Source organism: Pararge aegeria, chromosome 9, assembly GCF_905163445.1.
Source record: "Pararge aegeria chromosome 9, ilParAegt1.1, whole genome shotgun sequence".
Taxonomy (NCBI): Eukaryota; Metazoa; Arthropoda; class Insecta; order Lepidoptera; family Nymphalidae; genus Pararge; species Pararge aegeria.
Window position 1 is genome coordinate 12345501 of NC_053188.1, and position 19472 is coordinate 12364972.

Below are 19472 nucleotides of genomic sequence, written 5' to 3' on the forward strand. Positions count from 1 at the left end.
ATATTTTTAATAGGCATTTAAACTTTATTATTCTGTAGGTTGTACCGAGTTCTTATAAAGTTTATTCTATGATATTTCAGAATATGTATGAACAAAAATAGCTTATTACTATGAATATTGTTTAAAAAAAATATGCCGTCAAACCGTTCGCTCATAGGCAAGGATACCCAAAACTAAAAAAAGTCTATCAATTCAAAGCTAGAATTATTATACGTATTTTCTTATACCTATTTAAAACCTGGTAAGTAAGGACTAAAAATAATGTATAAAAAAGTGGAAGAAAAAAAATCAACGTCTTCAAAAATAAAGTAATATACACATAATTAAAACACCGAACTTAATAAACACGACAGAGTCCTAGTTTCTTTTTGTTCATGAGTTTCTTTTTAGAAAAATAAAATACAAAAATATCGTCTTCTTAAATTAAAACCATTAATACTTTGAAGAATATTTTTTTGTAGTTTCACTCACTCAACTAAGGCCTTCTTGCTTATGCTAACTTTCCAAATTCGGACCATGTCACAGAAAGCACTGGAGTCTGAACATCGTTGCAAAGTTATATAAGTATCACCGTATACTAGCCAACTTCGTTTCACTGCATATTCGAGAGCAAAGAAAATACGTGCTTCAACGTTAAGCTGCCAGTTACTATGTTGATAACCTTTCAAATCAAACAACAAATAAACTTTCTTCAGGTATTACTGCAGTATTACAAAACTTCGCTTATGTAGTTGCAAGCTGCTTGCCAGTCAATCACAAATGATATTTTTGATAAATTAATTTATGCGATAAAGGTGTCACCATCATCAGCATTTTAATATTCCACTGCTGAACACTCTTCTCTTATAGGTGAGAGAGTTTAAGAATACTGACTTACACCGCTACTCAAACACAGGTTTAATAGTTTAACGATTCATCATTACGTCAACCAATAGAAGACCACTGATGGAGATAGGTCTTCGGTAGGCAAACCACGGTCTTGTGCCGCTTAGTTCCATTTCGGCTCCATGTTACTAGTTCGATGTCATCTGTCCACCGCGTTGGAGGTCCACCAAAAACATCCATCTTTATCATTACAAAGAGGGATTTATAGCGAATCTACTAAACTAAGATTGCAGGTGCGCTTTTTAGAAGAATTTTCTAACATCGACCAGCTAACAAAATTTGGAACAGGAGTCATTAATAACATTTTATACTTAAAATACTTACTAACCAGTATACAAAAGAGGCATTATACTTCTATATGCTATAAGACGTCGCGTGACCTGGACGTTGGTGCTAACTGTGATGATGAGCGAGGATGGTCTCATCCAGTTAAGGCATCTGAGCGTTTTGCCGCTAACTGTGGGAATGATGATCACCCGAGCGTTGGTCTGGTTTGCTATAGTAACGCAAGATATTGCCGTAGCTTCTGCTGCATTTATTGGCATCTTAAACTGTGTAGTATAAACGATTCTCTTCAATTAGTTATGAATACTATTACATTAAAACCAAATCTCGTTATATAACAAAAAACTACGACATTTACAGTGAAATATCATTTCACTAAACTAGAATTAGCAAAATGACTAAATAATGCCGATTGTTTCCAGAACAACGAATATCGACCACGAAATTATGTAGCGGTAAAAAGTATAGCGGAACGAAGCCTCCACTATAGCTTTCTTCAACTCAACTTGAGTTTCATAATTTCGTAGTCGCGTAGTTTAGTTTTCATGCTCTTAGATATATTTTTCATTAATAAACGATCAAATGCCAAAATTAAGGGTTTTGCAGGATTTCTAGAAAGACCTTGTAAGATCGTTATTTATTTATTTATTTACAATGGACAACCAACAGTAGATACATTAAAACTTGCTTTTTTATTTTGGAATGAGTCACATAGTAAATGTTCAACTATTTGCAGGTTATCACAGCATGCATTAAAATGTAAAAAGTCATTCTTATAAATTATTTACAATTTATTATTAGTCAGTATGTAATTTAGCTTTAAATATATATACCTTTAAAAGTATATATATTTAAAGCTAAATTACAACAAAAAATTTAACTAAATCAATTATTAGGAGACAAAACAAAACAAAAATTAATTAAATCGTATGATCCCGTGATGACCAGATTTTAGTATCATCATCATCATCAATGGAACCGATTGACGTCCACTGCTGGACGTTTGTAGGGAGTTCCAAAGTCCACGACTCCGGGCCGCTTGTGTCCAGCGTCTCCCAGCGACGTGACGTGATGAGGTCCGCCCACCGATTCGCCCTTCCATCCAATTTGCAATTTGCTTTATTTTTTCTGACTATTTGTAGGAGTCATTGGAAAAACAAGGGGTTTCCGGGGTTACGACCTAAAATTTGCGATTTGCTAAAAACAGTTTTAGCAAATCGCAAACTGCTGGTAAAATCTGCAGCATACCTCGTCAATTATCCTCTTGTAGCATATCTTGCTGGTAACTAATGGTTCAATAGTATAACACAACTCATTTATACCATGCAGAACTTCTATTATATTATCCGGATTATAAGATTCTTCGAGAATGAAGCCGCTTACTCCATCGATTATTGCGTTTGTAACATCTGATATTTCATGGTTACTAAAACAACCAGTTTTGAGAGCAATAGTGAAAACCCCTCCAGAAATATGTAAAGATTTACCAGCCTTAATAGAAAAAAAAAAACCAAAATTTAAAAAAAAAACCGTGAAAATTTATAATAATTATTATTTACTTATTTTCTTATTCTTACTTGTAAGCATTTTCCAGCAATCCATTTTTGAATTTGCGGCATTCGGTATTGTTTAGATGAAATCATTTCATATGGTAAATACTGTCTCGACAATACTATTCCATCGCTTTCCTAATATTTTTTTGGGGATGAAGTTGTTGTATTTAGAAAAATAATTATCAAAAGCTTAAATCAAAAGTTAAATTTTACTTTTTACCTTAATTATATCATCAATATTTTCTAGACCTTCTTCACAACTTATACCGCACAATATTATTGGTTTTTTGACTTGTTTCGATGTAATGTATTTCTTAATTATTTTTACTGTATCAGGATGCCTGGTATAGCTAATTAATATCGTATCTATCTATAAGTAAACGTTTTTATAATAATGTGCCAACGAATCACACATTCAGGTCTACTGCGGCGATGGTTAGACAGAGTGATATGAGAGTGATCCAGGTTGAGATGGAGAAACGAGAATCTATGCAATTTAAGACGCTCAAACGAGATTATTTGATCAACAAAGTATAGAACTCTACAACAATGCATATAAGGAGAAAAGTTATAGCCTCTTCAGAAATGACAACAGTTAAATTAAATCAGGATTTAACGTCTCATGTAAATCGGCCCATGTCCCTCCGTCTTAAACGAGTTTTATAGTTACATCGGGTAATTCCATCAACCTTCATGGATACTACAAATTACTTATTATAATACAATATTTTGTATAATTAATTATATACTAACCCGCATCTTTCTGACACTAGACAGTGGCTAAACCGAATTTAAATTCAATTTTACATAAAAGCAATTTTCTCCAGACAAGCTTAAATACTTATTTAAAAATTTAATGTACTTATGTACATAAAAATATAACAAAATTTAAAAAGAAAGTGGACTGTAATAATATAAATATTAAAAGTAAAAATAAACTTGTAGTGCAGTTTAATAGGCTGCATAAAATTAGAAATTCATTTAAGGGTAATTGTATATTATTTTATAACAAATTACCAGATGAAATCCTTGAGATGTCTCTCAATAAGTTTAAAGTTTATATAAAACGTAAGCTTTTAGGAAAATCCTATTATAATATTAAGGATTATATGTATGATAAAAAAACTAGGGTATGAATTGCTCTAACTTCATAACATTAACTAGACTGTGAGATGGTGATAACAAAAAAAAACCTGGCTAAGTTTGTTGAGGGCTCTCCTTAGACGAGGGGGAGTTTTGAACCCTCCTAGGTTTAGTTTTAAGCTAACGAATGCAGTTATCACCATCACTAACATTAGTGTAACATGTTAAATGTATGAACGCTTCATAAGTACCTGTAATAACGTCTACATGAATAAAATATTTTTGAATTTGAATTATAATTTAAATATATGCACGCTTCATAAGTGCCTGTGATAAGGTCTACATGAATAAAACATTTTTGAATTTACTTACAAAAGGTAAAACATCTAAAATATTTACCTGATGATCTAAAGCTAGTTGCACCATCTCGAAGTCTTTTTTGGTCACCAATGGTGCTGAACGTTTTGTGTTCCTGGCGCATACAACGCTCATACTCGTTAACTTACCACCCTTTGTAACAACACATTTTATAGAACTCTCATCAACTATGCTTATACATGTTAAATTTATTTCATCTTCGGCAATACAAATCTCTGTTCCTACTTTAATGTCATAAGCCATTAAAGGATAATCAACAAAAATCTTGTTTTTATTGCATTTGTTAAGTAGCAGGATATCGTAAAATAAAATTACTTCAGTGTTAGTCTCCAGGATTATAAAATCTTCATTCTGAAATCACAGGCGGGTTTTAAAAATTACAAGCTTATCCGTGCGAGGATCAGGTGGGGCTACCACATTCAGATTACAATGTCCTGACCTATAATCTGTCCATGATCATCATCATCCGCAGACTATTAAGATCCGAATGCAGGACACAGGCCTCGTTTCTCAAGGGAGAGACGGGTTTAGAGTATAGACCCACCACTCGGCTCCAATGCGGGGTTGGGTTAGTAATTTATCCGTTATGTTTGTATGGTACTCTTTGTCTATGATATAGGCCATAGCGTTCTATAAGGCATTCGTCTAAGTGTTATGTCATAATATTTGTGGATGTCTGGATACGTGGAGGTGTGGTGATGGAGATCTCTATTCAGTCCACCACCTGGTGTACCTAATAGAGATCTTTCGAAGTCAGAGTACCTATAGTCTCTATACTAAGAACAGAATTAACAATTTTACTTTTCAATAAACATAAATATACTATGATAATACAAACACCGCCTTCTAGCCCCAAAGTAAGCGTAGCTTGTGTTATGAGTACGTAGATGACTGATGAACATTTTTTATAAGTAATAATATACACAAATACTTAAAATAACATAATGTTTTTCAGTGTGTATATGTATAAACCATGAAAAATATTCACGTTCATCACATAAACATTTTTTAGTTGTGGGAATCGAACCCACGGCCTTGGACACAGAACACAGGGTCGCTGCCCACTGCGCTAATCTATAGACTATGCTCATGAAGGCATTCATTGCGGTATGTAATGTTTTGTACAATATTTAACGTTTCCTAAACTCGAACATTTGCCAGTTTCCTCTCGGTGTTCTATGTGTTTCAAACTTTAATATTTTAAACTAACATACATTCTCCAATAGGCCTGTTTTTGCTATGCAAGTTTTCAGTGTAAGGCATGAAGCGATTGGCCAGTTATTAACGTCGTATTTCTCGCAACAGAAAACAGCTGCTTTTTCGATTTTACTAAGCAGGCGCATTTTTTCTCCTCTGGTGCTGCTTGATAATTTGAATCTAGCTATGTTCATCCCAGCTTCAAGCATTCTTTGTATGTCAACCACACTTATTTGGGAATCAGCTGGAAAATTATAAAAATTTAATTTCAACCTAATCAACATTAATACTGAAAACAAACATTAACATTATTCAACGAGTCATCATCATCAATTCAACCAATAGACGTCTTCTGCTAGGACTTTTGTAGGGAGTTCCACAATCCACGGTCCTCGTCCGCTTGCCTCCAGCGGCTCCCAACGACTCGCCTGATGTCGTCTGCCCACCACATTGGGTGCCGACCTACGCTGCCTTTACCGGTGCAGGGTCGCCATTCCAGCACCTAAAGATTGGGTCTTTAGGTGCTGGAATGGCGTCAATCGGTTCTCCGAGCTATGCGCCCTGCCCATTGCCACTTCAGCTTAGCGACTCGCTGAGATATGTCAAAAACTCTAGTTCTTCTACGGATCTCCTCATTTCTGATCATGCTGCAAGAATATTTTTTAAGAATAATATACATAAATACTTATAAAATACAGATAAACACCCAGACACTGAGAAACATTCATGTTCATCACATAAAAAAATTCCAGTTATCGGAATCGAACACACGGCCTTGTACTCAGAAGGCAGGGTCACTGCCCACTGCAAACATCTGCTGTCCAAATGTATGTGCTCCAATAAATCCATATCCAAAGCATAAGACCTTCCATGCTGCTCCAGTAAGAGTTGTGGCGAAACCAACACTGACTATTATATAACAATTTTTCTAACGGAATTCAGTGATAATATCCTGAACGTGCTCCTTCAAATCCGGTTATACTTGATCATTTTATTATAGTTAATAGTTCATTTATTACAGTTAATAATCGAAACTACTCTAATCTGAGGAAAATCATAAGAAAGTCATAAGAATAACCTAAAGTTACAAAGACTGGGCATCTTCGGTATCTATTCTGCGGACTCTTTAATATATCCGGCTTGCTGAAATCCACATCAGCAAACTCTATCGTTTCGGGTTTCTTTTCTGACATTATAGTAGATCTCAAAATATAGAACCAGATCAACTAAGGAAACTTCTGTTTCATTTTAAATATTTCAAAAATAAAAACTAATGATATAAAATTATGATTTTCTCTAAATTCGTATCACCTATTAAAATAAATTGCTATTTTGGCACTACGAAAAGCCATAAATCAAAAGAAGAATATTATGTCAAAAAATATTAGTTTCCTTGTCTATTTTTTCTTAACTTCTTCGTGTGAACTGAGGCATTGGACTACTGACCTCTATTTTACTATAGCTAGAGATCAGTGCATTGAACAGACCATAATGTTACTGGGACAGACGGTATAAATTTGCATATTTCTATTAGAAGCAAATATATAATTACAAAACTCGATCCAAATTGGTAAAACCGTTTCCGAGATACGCGAAATATTATAATGTTATAATAGCTGTGGCTCGCCAACTAAATAAACCTCACGTAGGCGTATGTTAGTATTCCCAGGATAAAAGTATAAAATGATTATCGTCATTATACAAGATACGAGTATATATGAATAAATTTACGGCATGTAAGCTTAAAACGAAAAAACAAGGTCACATTCGCATTTTAATATAAATTTTTCTTTTATTGTATAGTGAATGATGGTGGAAGAAACCATCTCTGAGCTCTATTGGTAAGTCATGAATGAATATATTTTATTATAAATAATCTAAAACGTTTACAGCAGCACCAAAGGATTATATTTCTTCTATAATAAAAAAATACCATATCATTAATAGGTACGTTTATTAATCTAAAATATAAATTAAGATTATCTAAAATTAAAACGCATCACAATAATAAATATAAAATAAAATTTCTATAAAGGACTAAGACTACAAAACATTTTCGAAACAGTTTAAAAGTAAGAAATAACTTATCTTCGCTTGCTTTCTGGAGTATAAATAATGAATTTATTCGAGGGTGTAAATCAATTGTCCTGATTCAAGGTTGCTCCAACTGGACTACAAACTTCAAGATGGTGCTATATGATGGTGATAAAAATATGGACAGGTACTGAAAGTTATATACTTGAGGTAAGTACTATATCGTGAGAAATCTAATAAAATATTGTGAGATTAACGGTGAAGAAGATATTACGTATACTATGATAAAAAAGCATGACAATCATTTTTGTTATGAAAAGAAGTAAGAACTACTATGACTAGCACACAAATCTTAAAAATATACCTTTCACTTCGGAACCGATTTCGGTAGATAAGTAGTAATAACTAGAATTGCGGATTAAACATCTCAGGATATCCCGATGGTCTAGTGAAATAGTGATGAATCTTGAATCTTGGTTTTGCTAAAATTTTAATATTTTAGCAAAACCAATTGTGGTTGCATAAATAGATTAACTTACAGCATAAAAAAGCTCATTTATAATATTGAAAATTTTCGTCATCATTGAATACTAGATTTAATGATGACTAACAATTTTACACAAATTTATACTTACTTATCTTCATCTTCAATAGTTGCTGTCCAAATATTTACAGTATCAGCATATGAGCTCTTTGGATCTGATTTTCTCAGAGCAACATACGTACTCCCATATTTTAACAATTTATGCTTTACGCCATACGATACCGCAAATTTAATACGCACTGTCATTTCATCCTGCCAATCTTTTTTTGCCTTCTCTACAATTAGTATGTTTTTTTTTTAAATACTATAAAAAATATACATTAGTCTAAGCCAGCATAGTGATTTCAAAACAAATATTTCAATCATAACAAGGCGTACGGTTCACAGAATATCTATATACGATACGATTGTGGAGTTATAAAAAGCTACGAAGTTTTTATGATCCCGTATCAACTTATATATTTGTTTTATTCCAAAGTCCTAATAATAACAAGTAACAAAGTGCAATATTTTAAACTGTACACTTACTATCATATATTACAGGAATTATACCATAATACAATTGCAATTTTCTTGCTACAGTTTGACTAGAACTGATTGTTAATATAATTTTATCCGTTGCAACATGTGTGAGCTGTACTGCTGTTTTACCACTCACAGTTGGTAGAATGATTACTAACGCTCTCATTTGTCTTGCAGCCATGGCACAGCCTAGTACACAGGCTTCTGCTGCGTTAACGGGCATTATTATCTGTTAAACATCAAACATAATTAAAAATATACTACAAAGTTAAAGAACTAGCATAAAAACAAAATATGAAATAGGTTCTTCGCTGGTTGCTTGCCAAAATTCTATATCCCTGGCTCTAGATTCAACTGATCGACACATAGAGTCAAGTATCTTCACAGCTTGAATCAAATGATCAGCATCGTGATAATTTTGTACAACAAATCCCGCCCGATGTGAAACCGCATTAGTAATATCTGATAAATCACCGAGTGATATAAAGTGATATAAAGTAAAGTTCTTTGGAGAATATTGCCAGATATAAAAAATGGTTTTCCTATCTGAGGACAAACAAATATGAATCTTTTAACTAACGCTACTTTTTAGCTAGCGCTAAATTCGAATGTATTAAACGTGTTCAGCAACAACAAGTCCGATTTAAAAATAACCATAATATAATAATACATTTTTTACCCTTCGGCATTTCGCACCAATTTGTAACTGTATTGCGTACATTTTATTCATGTCTGTTATATAAAATGCAAGAAATTCTCCGGCTAATATAATGCCGTCAGATTCCTGAAAGTTTTCAATCATTTGATTATTTCTGCTTTATTAAGACGGTTAGTTAAAGCCTATGAATAAATGAAATATACTTACATTTAAAATAGCATCAACATTTTCTAGCCCTACTTGGTCACAAATGGTGCTGATCAACAGTGGTGCTTCTGTGCCCGCATACAAATCTCTTACTTTTCTTAAGGTGATTGGACTATGAACAACTTTTATTGTTATGATATCAAGCTAAAATAATATTAAATTAAATAAATAAAAAAGTAGCTTACTTAACTCTCGTGGATCCAGTTGAAAGTGCATTAAGGTCACCTATCAATTCACACCAACAACATATTCACCAATAACAACAGCTTCAGTATGTTATTTAAGGTTCATTTCAAAAATACTCTACTACCTTTATTACCTTTCGCTTGTCTTATGTACTATACTAAAACTATGAAAATAGACTGTGACAGTTGTTACGTAGACGATTCGAGATAGATTACCTCCATAGAAGTCTCCCCAAGATGCATAATGTGCACGTTCGTTGTCTAGTATACAGACTTTTATACAAAGCAGTTTTAAAGGAGTTTGAGTGAGTGATGAAACTTGTGTGGAGACAAAAGTTAGTACCTATTGTGCATGCGTTCGTCTAGAGTAGTGAATTGAATGGGTAATATTTGATAGCTGCATACTCTGATAGCTTCTTATAGATTATTCAGTTTTTTTATGAGATTATACGTAGACTTCAACAATCCTCACTTTGCATAATCTCAGAAACACGAGTTAAGCCTATACCATAAACGGGGCATTATTTGCGTACTTAGTTGTTTATTTTATAACATAAATAATCAAATATTTCGTCGTATGTTTAAAGCAAGTGCTACTTTAATAGGATCTACATATTGAGACCTCATGTCATTTCGTTTATAGGTATAGGTAATATTTATGCCTACACCTAGCATATAATTGTAAACGTACATTGTTAATCTATTACCATTGTTACAAAATAGTAGTAAAAGAATATAAGAAATTTTGTTTTAAAATGATTTTGAAGAAGGGCATAAATGAAATATAAATTACTTACAATTAAACTAGTTATGTGAGAGATTTTGAATTCGAAATGATAGATGGAATAATCTGTGTTCACAAGTTGACGAACGTACAACGAACTGAAAACTTCTATAATTTTGGTAGTTAATTAATAAATGATACAAAGCTTACATTAAATTCTTTAGCAAATTCTATTAGCTCCAAATCAGCTTTGCTTAATTCTACAGGTACTTCGCGTAGTACTCCACGAAAGCAAACATATTCAAGGTTGCCCAATTCACCTTCTTTTATAACTTTGCATAAGACTGTTTGAAAATCAATAACTTTAGTACATATTAAGCTGATACTTCCATTGCTCAAAGTAACTTCAATTCCTTCCTTAACATTCCTTAATACGTTTTGGTCATCTATATATATTCTCTCATTGGTACAACTCTCACGATATCTTACTTTTGATGTTATTTCAACAATATTATCCCGTGCTAAGTGGTGCTGTTCATTAGGGCCCTGAAAAAAGTCATACTCACAGTTTATCAGATTTGGCCAAAAATTATAAGGTTTAGGCTTTTTTTATACGTATATCCATAAAAAGTACAACTGTTGATTTCAAATGTACCAATTCTTTAAATATCAATAATGTAACTATGACCGAAAACTTAAACTTCAATAAAATATTAAGATATATAGATGAAAAAAGCGAGTTATATATAAATGGCAGCTTCAATTCTAATGGATAATTTTTGGATAAATAATTCTCACAAATGTTTAGTTGCCAAAATACCTGTCTTAAACGACCCGTCCTAATACAATAGTGGGGTAAATCTATTGATATGGCGATCGGCCAAGTGGACACCTCGAACTTTTCGCAGCAGTACTTGACAGCAGATTTCAGCATCGAGAGCAATTTTATTTTATCTCGCCTCGTGACGTTGGACATTTTAAATCTGATTATATGAAGACCCAATTCGATGAGGCGACGTATATCGATGTCGGATATGCTTCTAGTGCCTGAAAATAACCGAATGGTTTGTAGGAATATGTGCTATTTAATTGTTTTCAATTTACTATATGATATTATCTTCATAATTGTTACCAATGGACGTCTACAGCTGGACACAAGTTTAATTTCCACTGTCCAGTCTTGTGCCATTTTGTGTCCAATGACTTCCTGTCGATTCGCGATTCATGTTTTCCTAGCAAGTCTCTTGTAGAGAAGTAGGATATAAACTCTTGATAAGGTCAGGGGTTCTATTCTCTAAATATGCGACGGCCGAGTGGCGCAGTGGGCAGCGACCCTGCTTTCTGAGTCCAAGGCCGTGGGTTCGATTCCCACAACTGGAAAATGTTTGTGTGATGAACATGAATGTCTTTCAGTGTCTGGGTGTTTATCTGTATATTATAAGTATTTATTTTATTTTATTTTATTTTTTCTTTAATTGGAAAACCAACAGTTGTAGATACTAACACAGTTTATGTGTATTATATTCATAAAAAAAATATTCATCAGCTATCTCAGTACCTATAACACAAGTTACGCTTACTTTGGGGCTAGATTGCGATGTGTGTATTGTCGTAGTATATTTATTTATTATTATTATATTAATTTCGCTCATTATTTTGAATAAAAAAGTTGAGTGTGAGAGAGAGTTTATTTTAGTTTTTATTATTATTGTGTCAAGGGTCCTGATACGGTAGAGCATTATTATATATACTAAACGTATACTTCACGTAATTAGATAACAAAAAACAGATGTTTAAAGATCAACTCTGGAAATACCCTTTGATGCCTTCGCATCGTTCTCTTACGAACTCCTGGCATTGGAATCTGTATCTTGTTAAGGTTGTTAGCTTAAAAGCTTTACCAGACCCGCATACATACTGACGGACAGCTTGCAATTTCACCCAACTAAGCACAGAAACCTGCTTCTATTGTTCAATACTATAAATAATTTAACAATTACAGAAAGTAACTATGAAAGGAGTAAGTCTATATGTCTTTTCAATTTTATCACTAAGAATAATCATTTCATCATCTATAAAAACTGATTGCCGTTGTTTAAACATATTGATATTGGCAGGATATTGCTTTATCATTTTTTAAAACGCCATCATAATGAGTTAAAGTTCTGAACATCGACAATCGAACGAACAATGTATACACAAAAATATGATGATAATACCCAGTTCAAAAAGTTTATAAAATAAAACACATAAACACTGTTATAAAACCACAACAGCACATCAGAAAAAAAATAGTTATAATAAATGTCAAAATATTATATTTTGACATTTATTATAACTCAGCGTCAACGAGCTGACGCTGAGGCTGACACTACTCACCTGACGGCTGATATAAACGAGTTTTAATTTCAAAATTAACTTTCCATTATTTTCACAGATCAAATAAATTTTTTGATATTAAGTTCTAAGAAATAAGTGATGTGTTTTAACGGTGCACTTTATCAGTACATTACAATATTTAAAATATGGATTCTGTTCATGCCACTAGTCCGCGGTATGTGATAGCCTAAATACAGTTATAACTAGTCATATACTCAACCACACCATGGTCAAATTAGGACTTTTTAACTGAATCTATTAAAATATTTGTGGGGCATAGTAAACCTTGTTTTTATACATATATATTAATAAATAAAAAAATTAAACTAAGTAATAAAACTAATAGTATGCGTTGTAATCTCCTTCTTGCCTTCTCCATCTACAAGACATCGGCGAAGTACTTTGTGCCCAGTTGGCACAGACAAAAGCCATAACCGATTTAAATAACTATTTTTGTACTATAGAGGTTATAATATGTTTTTGATTTTGACGCGACTTCGTCTGCGTTCGATTTTGTTTTTGATGTGGCATTAAATTTAGTTGTAGATCTAAAAATTTTAAAGTATTCAATATCGCTAAGCCATATATGAGGGGTTTGCTGCTGTCCGCTGAGGAGTTCTGTCCTCTATCTCCAACCACAGTTTGGGCAAAATTAAACACATATTATAACCTCTATAGTACCAAAATAATTATTTAAATCGGTTATAATTTGTCGGAGTTATGCTATAAAATCGTCAAACATTTTCATCCCCTCTCCCAAAGGAACCGAGCTTAATGTCGGGATAAAAAGTATCCTATATTACTTCTAACACTTTCAAAAATATGTGTACAAAGTTTCATGAGGATCGGTTAAGTAGTTTTTGCGTGAAAGCGTAACAAACAAACTTACATTGACATTTATAATATTAGTAGGGATCGGGATAGGGATAGTAGGGAAGTAGGGATAGGGATAGGGATAGGGATAGGGATTCCACTACAACTAAGCCCTTCACCGCAATCTCAACTGGTGGTAAGTGATGATGCAGTCTAAGATGGTAGCGGGCTAACCTGTTAGGAGGTATGGTATTGGTATGGTCATACCCCTAATCGGTTTCGGCACGTCTTTATCGGTAGGGTAATAACTAGCCACGACCAAAACCTGTCACCAGCGCAAATTTAAATATTTTGTGTAGTTAGAATAATTTCCTTATTGCTTCTATACTTTTAATTATTGTTCTTACTTTTTCAGGTACATATTTAAAATTAACTGTCACAATGTTTAATCTGACAATGGCTACTACAAGACGTTATAAAAGTGCTTATAAAGAGTAATTTTGAAAGTAAAGAAATTTTTTCATCCGAATATTATTGCTATCTCACTTCAGTGTATGATAGCGTCTCTTTCTCACTCGACCTGCATGTATGAATTGCAAACCATAGAGTATTCATAAATATATAATAATTTACAAAATCCAAAAAAACCCTCTGAGATGTTTTATTTCCGAAACATTGCGTGTAGAAAGTGTATGAATAAATGAATGAATAAATACACTTTTATTGTACACCAGTAGGGCTAGCAGAGGCAGGAGACAAAAATAATATCACCCGATTATAACAAAAATAATATCACCTGACAGGGGACATAATTAACGTCTCCACCTGCTATAGGGAACGCGGAATAGGAGAAGTTTACCCCCGTTTATTATTAAACATAAATTTTTTGGATATTATTTCCACTGGTACGCAAGTGCCCTGAGAGTTAATAAAGCTGTGGGAGAAGATACGTTTTTATCCTTTCCCCGGGAAGATATTTGTCTCCTGCCCATGCTGTGCAGGAGGCAAAGATACAAACAAAAAAAAAATAACACGAAGATTAGAGAGAGGCACAAAGACTGTAGATTACAAAAGCCTTATCGCATAGCATCTTTGCCAGGCAACCTTAGGATTAGGACCACAAGAGCGAGACCAAAAATAGGGTGTACAATTATTATACACCTACATACGAATACCTAAACAAAAATTACACAAATAAAAAAAATATATATTTTAACGTCTAATTGACAGGATATAATTGGAAATTTATAAATGCTATTGAGTTCCTTGGAGAATATCGATAGTCAGATGTACTTAATATTTAAAATATAATAATTGCGAAATATTTGCTATTACCAACAACAAATAAGTAAGAAAAATAAAAAGTGACAAAACGTTTGTAACAATGGAATCTTTGGCAACGAATCGTCGTGTTTGTTTTGTTCGCGGCAAGCTAATGGACAAACAGGGGTCGCTGTAGCAATGTTGATTTTTAGTTACCGGGCTGGCTCCTTGTATCTTGCAAGATTTATTTTCACCCCGGGCGAAGACAGATTTGAGAGGGTGAATCATGCTAGACGTCATCTCAATATTATGTATATCAGAATTAAGCAATAACTAGCAAGAGCTTGTAGCTTGTAGTTGTAGTTCAGGAGGAGTAAGTATAGCATAGATCGTTAAATAAGTTTGAAATGATGTTTTGTCGGAGGCGTTCTTAGTAAAGTAGTTTATTACGAGTCCAGAATCTGTCCAATACCGCATAAAGGTTTTTATTTTATCCTTAAAAAAATCAAAGTAATATATGAGTGGCGGTTACTACTATTTTTTTTTCATAACTAGCCACCAATGCAGCCGTACTAGTGTTTTCCACCCGCGTCGCAGTTTAGATAAAAGATGCCAATTTTCCAAATATGATATTATATAGTTAACGTAGCTAGGTAACTCCTTGCATTGGATTGTTGTGAGAAAGTGGGCTTTCGTGGAAGCATGTGTCAAACTGATGCTTGAGAGGTGCTTTGAACTGTAATTTTTTATTTCTTCATTGTGTTTTTCTAGTAAGTTGATAGAGTACAAGTTTAGATTGCAGGAAAAAGTGTTGTTAGAAAACTTGTTTTTAAATAAAAAAAATTCTTCCCTTTCGTTTTTAAAACGAATTTATTTTCTAGCTTTTCTATTTTCAATATTTACGATTTGAGAATCCTCTTTAAAATTTGATGTCTCAGTATAACAGTAACAATATGCCTTAATTATTTAACTGGATTTGTATTTTTAAGGCAGCGTACAACTCTAAGCATGTTTTTGAGATTTTCGCAAAGAATAAGAGTCTAATAAATCTGAGAACAGGCACTGACTGGTAAAAGTATCGCTGTTCTGTAACTGTGAATTATTCCCTATACAATTGAAGTTCTACCAGTGATCTCGGCGACTTCCAACTGTCTATTCCTTAAGGGAGGACCCATGAATTATGGATAAAGTAGGGATCCGAAAAACCATCCTCATTCGTGCCGGCTGTTTGTGTCTTTTTCGAGTGAATTTATTTACTACTTGATTTTCATACAATTACAGCATGAATATTTTAGAAAATTTGCATTAAAGTTGATTTATATTTTTACAGAATAATATGAATAATTCAAAAAATTCAAAATTCATAATTCATTTATTTCAAGTAGGCCTAATATAAGCACTTTTGAAACGTCAAGTCTGTCTGTTTGTAGTGATTCTACCACCGGTTCGTAAGGCAGATTCTACCGAGAAGAAGCCGGCAAGAAACTCAGCAGTTGCTCTTTTCCAACATCAACAATTTACATTTTGCATTTTAACATTCATTTTTCTATCTTGTGAGAGCTGAAAGCGGAGCCGGATGCTTCCAAGCAACCTTGTCATTAAAAAATGACAAGGTTGAAAGGACAATAGGATTTATATTATATTTGATAATCCATAAACTTCATAAAAATTAAATAAAAATGTAAACGACTTGCGCTCCGCGGCTTCATCCGCTTTATTTCAAGTACAAAACTGAGTACAAAAGTTGCGGAGTTATTTTTAAAACTATAATTTCATCTAAATCATTCATTAAAAACGAATAATCAAGAGCAATTTCGTTCAATAACAAGAACTTGTGATGTTAAGCATTTATTTTTGTGTTGTTTGGTGTTTATAAAAACACCTTCGCAAATAACGCATTATAGATTACCATAAAAAGGTTATAGATTTTTTTATTAAAACCGTTTAATTAAGAACAAAACTCCCACCATATATAGTTTGACTCTAGCTCTAACGAGCAGCGAACGCCAAGATGGCTTTTAGATGCCAGATTTTTCAGACTTACTTGAAACTTGTCATATTTTGGTCGATTTTCATCTTTATCAATTATAGATTTTCTGGTATTCTGATGTTAAATCCATACCTATTACTTCCAAGTTTTATCAAAAACAGTTCAGTAATTTTTACTTACGTACTTAACCTTTCGTATTATAATATTAGTAGGACTTGTTATTACCTACCTTTTGAGAAATTTCGTTTATAGGGTATCTATGGTATACAAATCAAAAACATGATAACTTAAATCCTAAATAGCATACCAAAAGTACGTTACTAAGTATAAACTAACTCTGTTGTAAATTATTATTAAGCGTTTTAACGTAGCAACTGGTACGTTAAAACGCTTCTTAATAATTTACCGTAACACGCGCTATGCAGCAACATAGCCATCCATAACTTACTAACTACTACTTTGTATTTTTATATTAAAGTCATAATAAATCTATACTTATAATAGAACTGTAACTGGAAGATTTCTGTACATTTAATATATTTTGAAAGTTGCGCGAGTCAACTAGTATACAATAAAAACATTTTTGTCATATTCATGTTTTCGATTATTATATCAACAAAAATCTGTGCAATTGTAGTGAAAACCCGACTCGCACATCTCCAATTTAACATTAATTTATATTTTCTCTCTTCGTGCTCATTATTTCCTTGCCAGTGAGCCTGTTTCGACCATCACTGAAACCGGGAGCATCCAGGAATGGTGTCATTGTTTTATGAAAATTTCTGTTTATAATTTAGTTAAGTGTATATTCACAGAAGATGTTTCCTTTGTATCTAAAGAACCTTCTAGTTTGTTTAGATTGTTAAACGAGATGGAAAACACTCCATTCTCACACAAGATTCTACCGTGAACGCACGAGCGTAGCGAGGACGTACATAGTTTGAGGGTGAGAATGGGGTGTTGAACTTAATTCTTGCATATCGATGGCAACGAAGAAAATATACAGCCTATCACTTATATATTTTTAGATATATCTCTTTATATTTTTCGTTAGTTTTTAGGTTTTTTTCCTTTTGAAATCCGGTAATATATTGGAGATTGGCTATATTGTTATGGCTTTAAATCTACTTCAAAGTCACTTCATGAACTGAGAAGTGGGAATTATCAAATTTATTGCCGGGAAACGATTAGTATTTATAGTATCTTGGGCGAAAAACCTGCTATAATTTTTTAAGGCTCTGGATTCTTGTTACAGCTTGGGAAAAAAATTATTCATTGTTCCTAGAAAAGTCTAGAAACAGAACCATTTTTTTTCATTATTGGCCACGCTAGTGTCTATGTTAAAATGTCTATGTATAATTAATTTCTAATAAGCTAAACATGGTGTTGATTATATTTTCCAACACACAGTTCAATACACAAAGTTTCAATGATTATCGCCATATCACAGCGGCCTGTGACACCGGCAACCACACCCTTCAGACCAGAAAACAGCGTCACAATGCTGCTTGACAGCAGAAATAAGAATGACGGTAATACTACCCTGGCCGAGCTCTGTCTCTAAAAGCTCTTCTACTTACATCATTTAAAGAACTAGTATTTTTTTCAAAATTCAAAATTTCTTTATTCACGTAGGCCTATCACAGGCACTTATGAAGCGTTCATACATACATGTTTACATAATTGTAAGGGGATGGTCATAACTTGGTTCGCCAACTTAAACCTAAAGCTACGAGGGTTCCAAACGCGCCCTGGTCTAAGAAGAGCCCACAAGATACTTAGCCGGGTTTTTTTTTTTTCATCTCACAGTAAATTTATTTAGCTACGAAGCTAGAGCAATTCACACCCAAGCTTTTTTTATCGCTTAAGTACTCCTTAATATTATAATAGGATTTTTCTGTAAGCTTACGTTTTATATAAACTTTGAACGTATTGAGAGACATCTTAAAGATTTTATTTGGTTATTTTGTTATAAAATATTATACAATTGCCCTTGAATGAATTTGCAATTTTGTGTAGCCTAGTAAACTACACAACGAGTTTATTTTTGCATCAAATATTTATATTGTTATAGTCCATTAATCCATTTAATCTTAGTTTCGGGTTGCTATAATGGAAAGACCAATAGAAAAGTGAATCGAAAGAGTAGAAAGCTGTAACTTTTAGCCTTTCAAAAATTTGCGTAAATGGGTCACACTCACAGGCTAGCGGAGTTTAAAATTGCCCGAAGTAAATTGATTAGCCCTTTCAAAGCGAGGCGTCCGCGTCAATATATTCGAGGCAATAATCGGAGGTGGGACTTCTAGAACCGTGCAAAGTTATTCTTAAAACTAATTGACCATCCTAATGTGTCTTTCTCTTCGTTGTATCAGTCACCCATGATATCTCTGCCGATCGTGAGCATCGTGAGCATGAAATAATACCGTTTGGATAGATTTGAGTCAACTCATGTAGATAGATAATTTTTTAACCGACTGCAAAAGGAGGGCTAGGTTTTTCCATGTATGTATGTATGTACGCATGGCACGCCCTAGAGCCTAAACCGCTTGTCGTATTTTTATGTGAGCGATGTCAATTGATTCGTCTTTGTCGCGAGAGCAACACTGGGTACGTTAAAATAAAAAAAAACAAAATTCATTAAGATTGCGTTAAAACAATAAGTGTAAAAATAACCAAAGCCAAAAAAAAATATTCAAATTAAAATCTTTTTTCTTTTTAATTCTTTATTTGTTCCCTATAGGAAAATGAATAATCCCTTCTTCTCTTACCTTA

The 19472-nt window shown here is 33.2% G+C and overlaps 1 pseudogene; it reads right to left on the reverse strand.

The window, feature by feature from the left end:
- Positions 1 to 1208: 1208 nt before the first annotated feature.
- Positions 1209 to 12358, reverse strand: LOC120626478 (annotated as a pseudogene).
- Positions 12359 to 19472: the final 7114 nt, after the last annotated feature.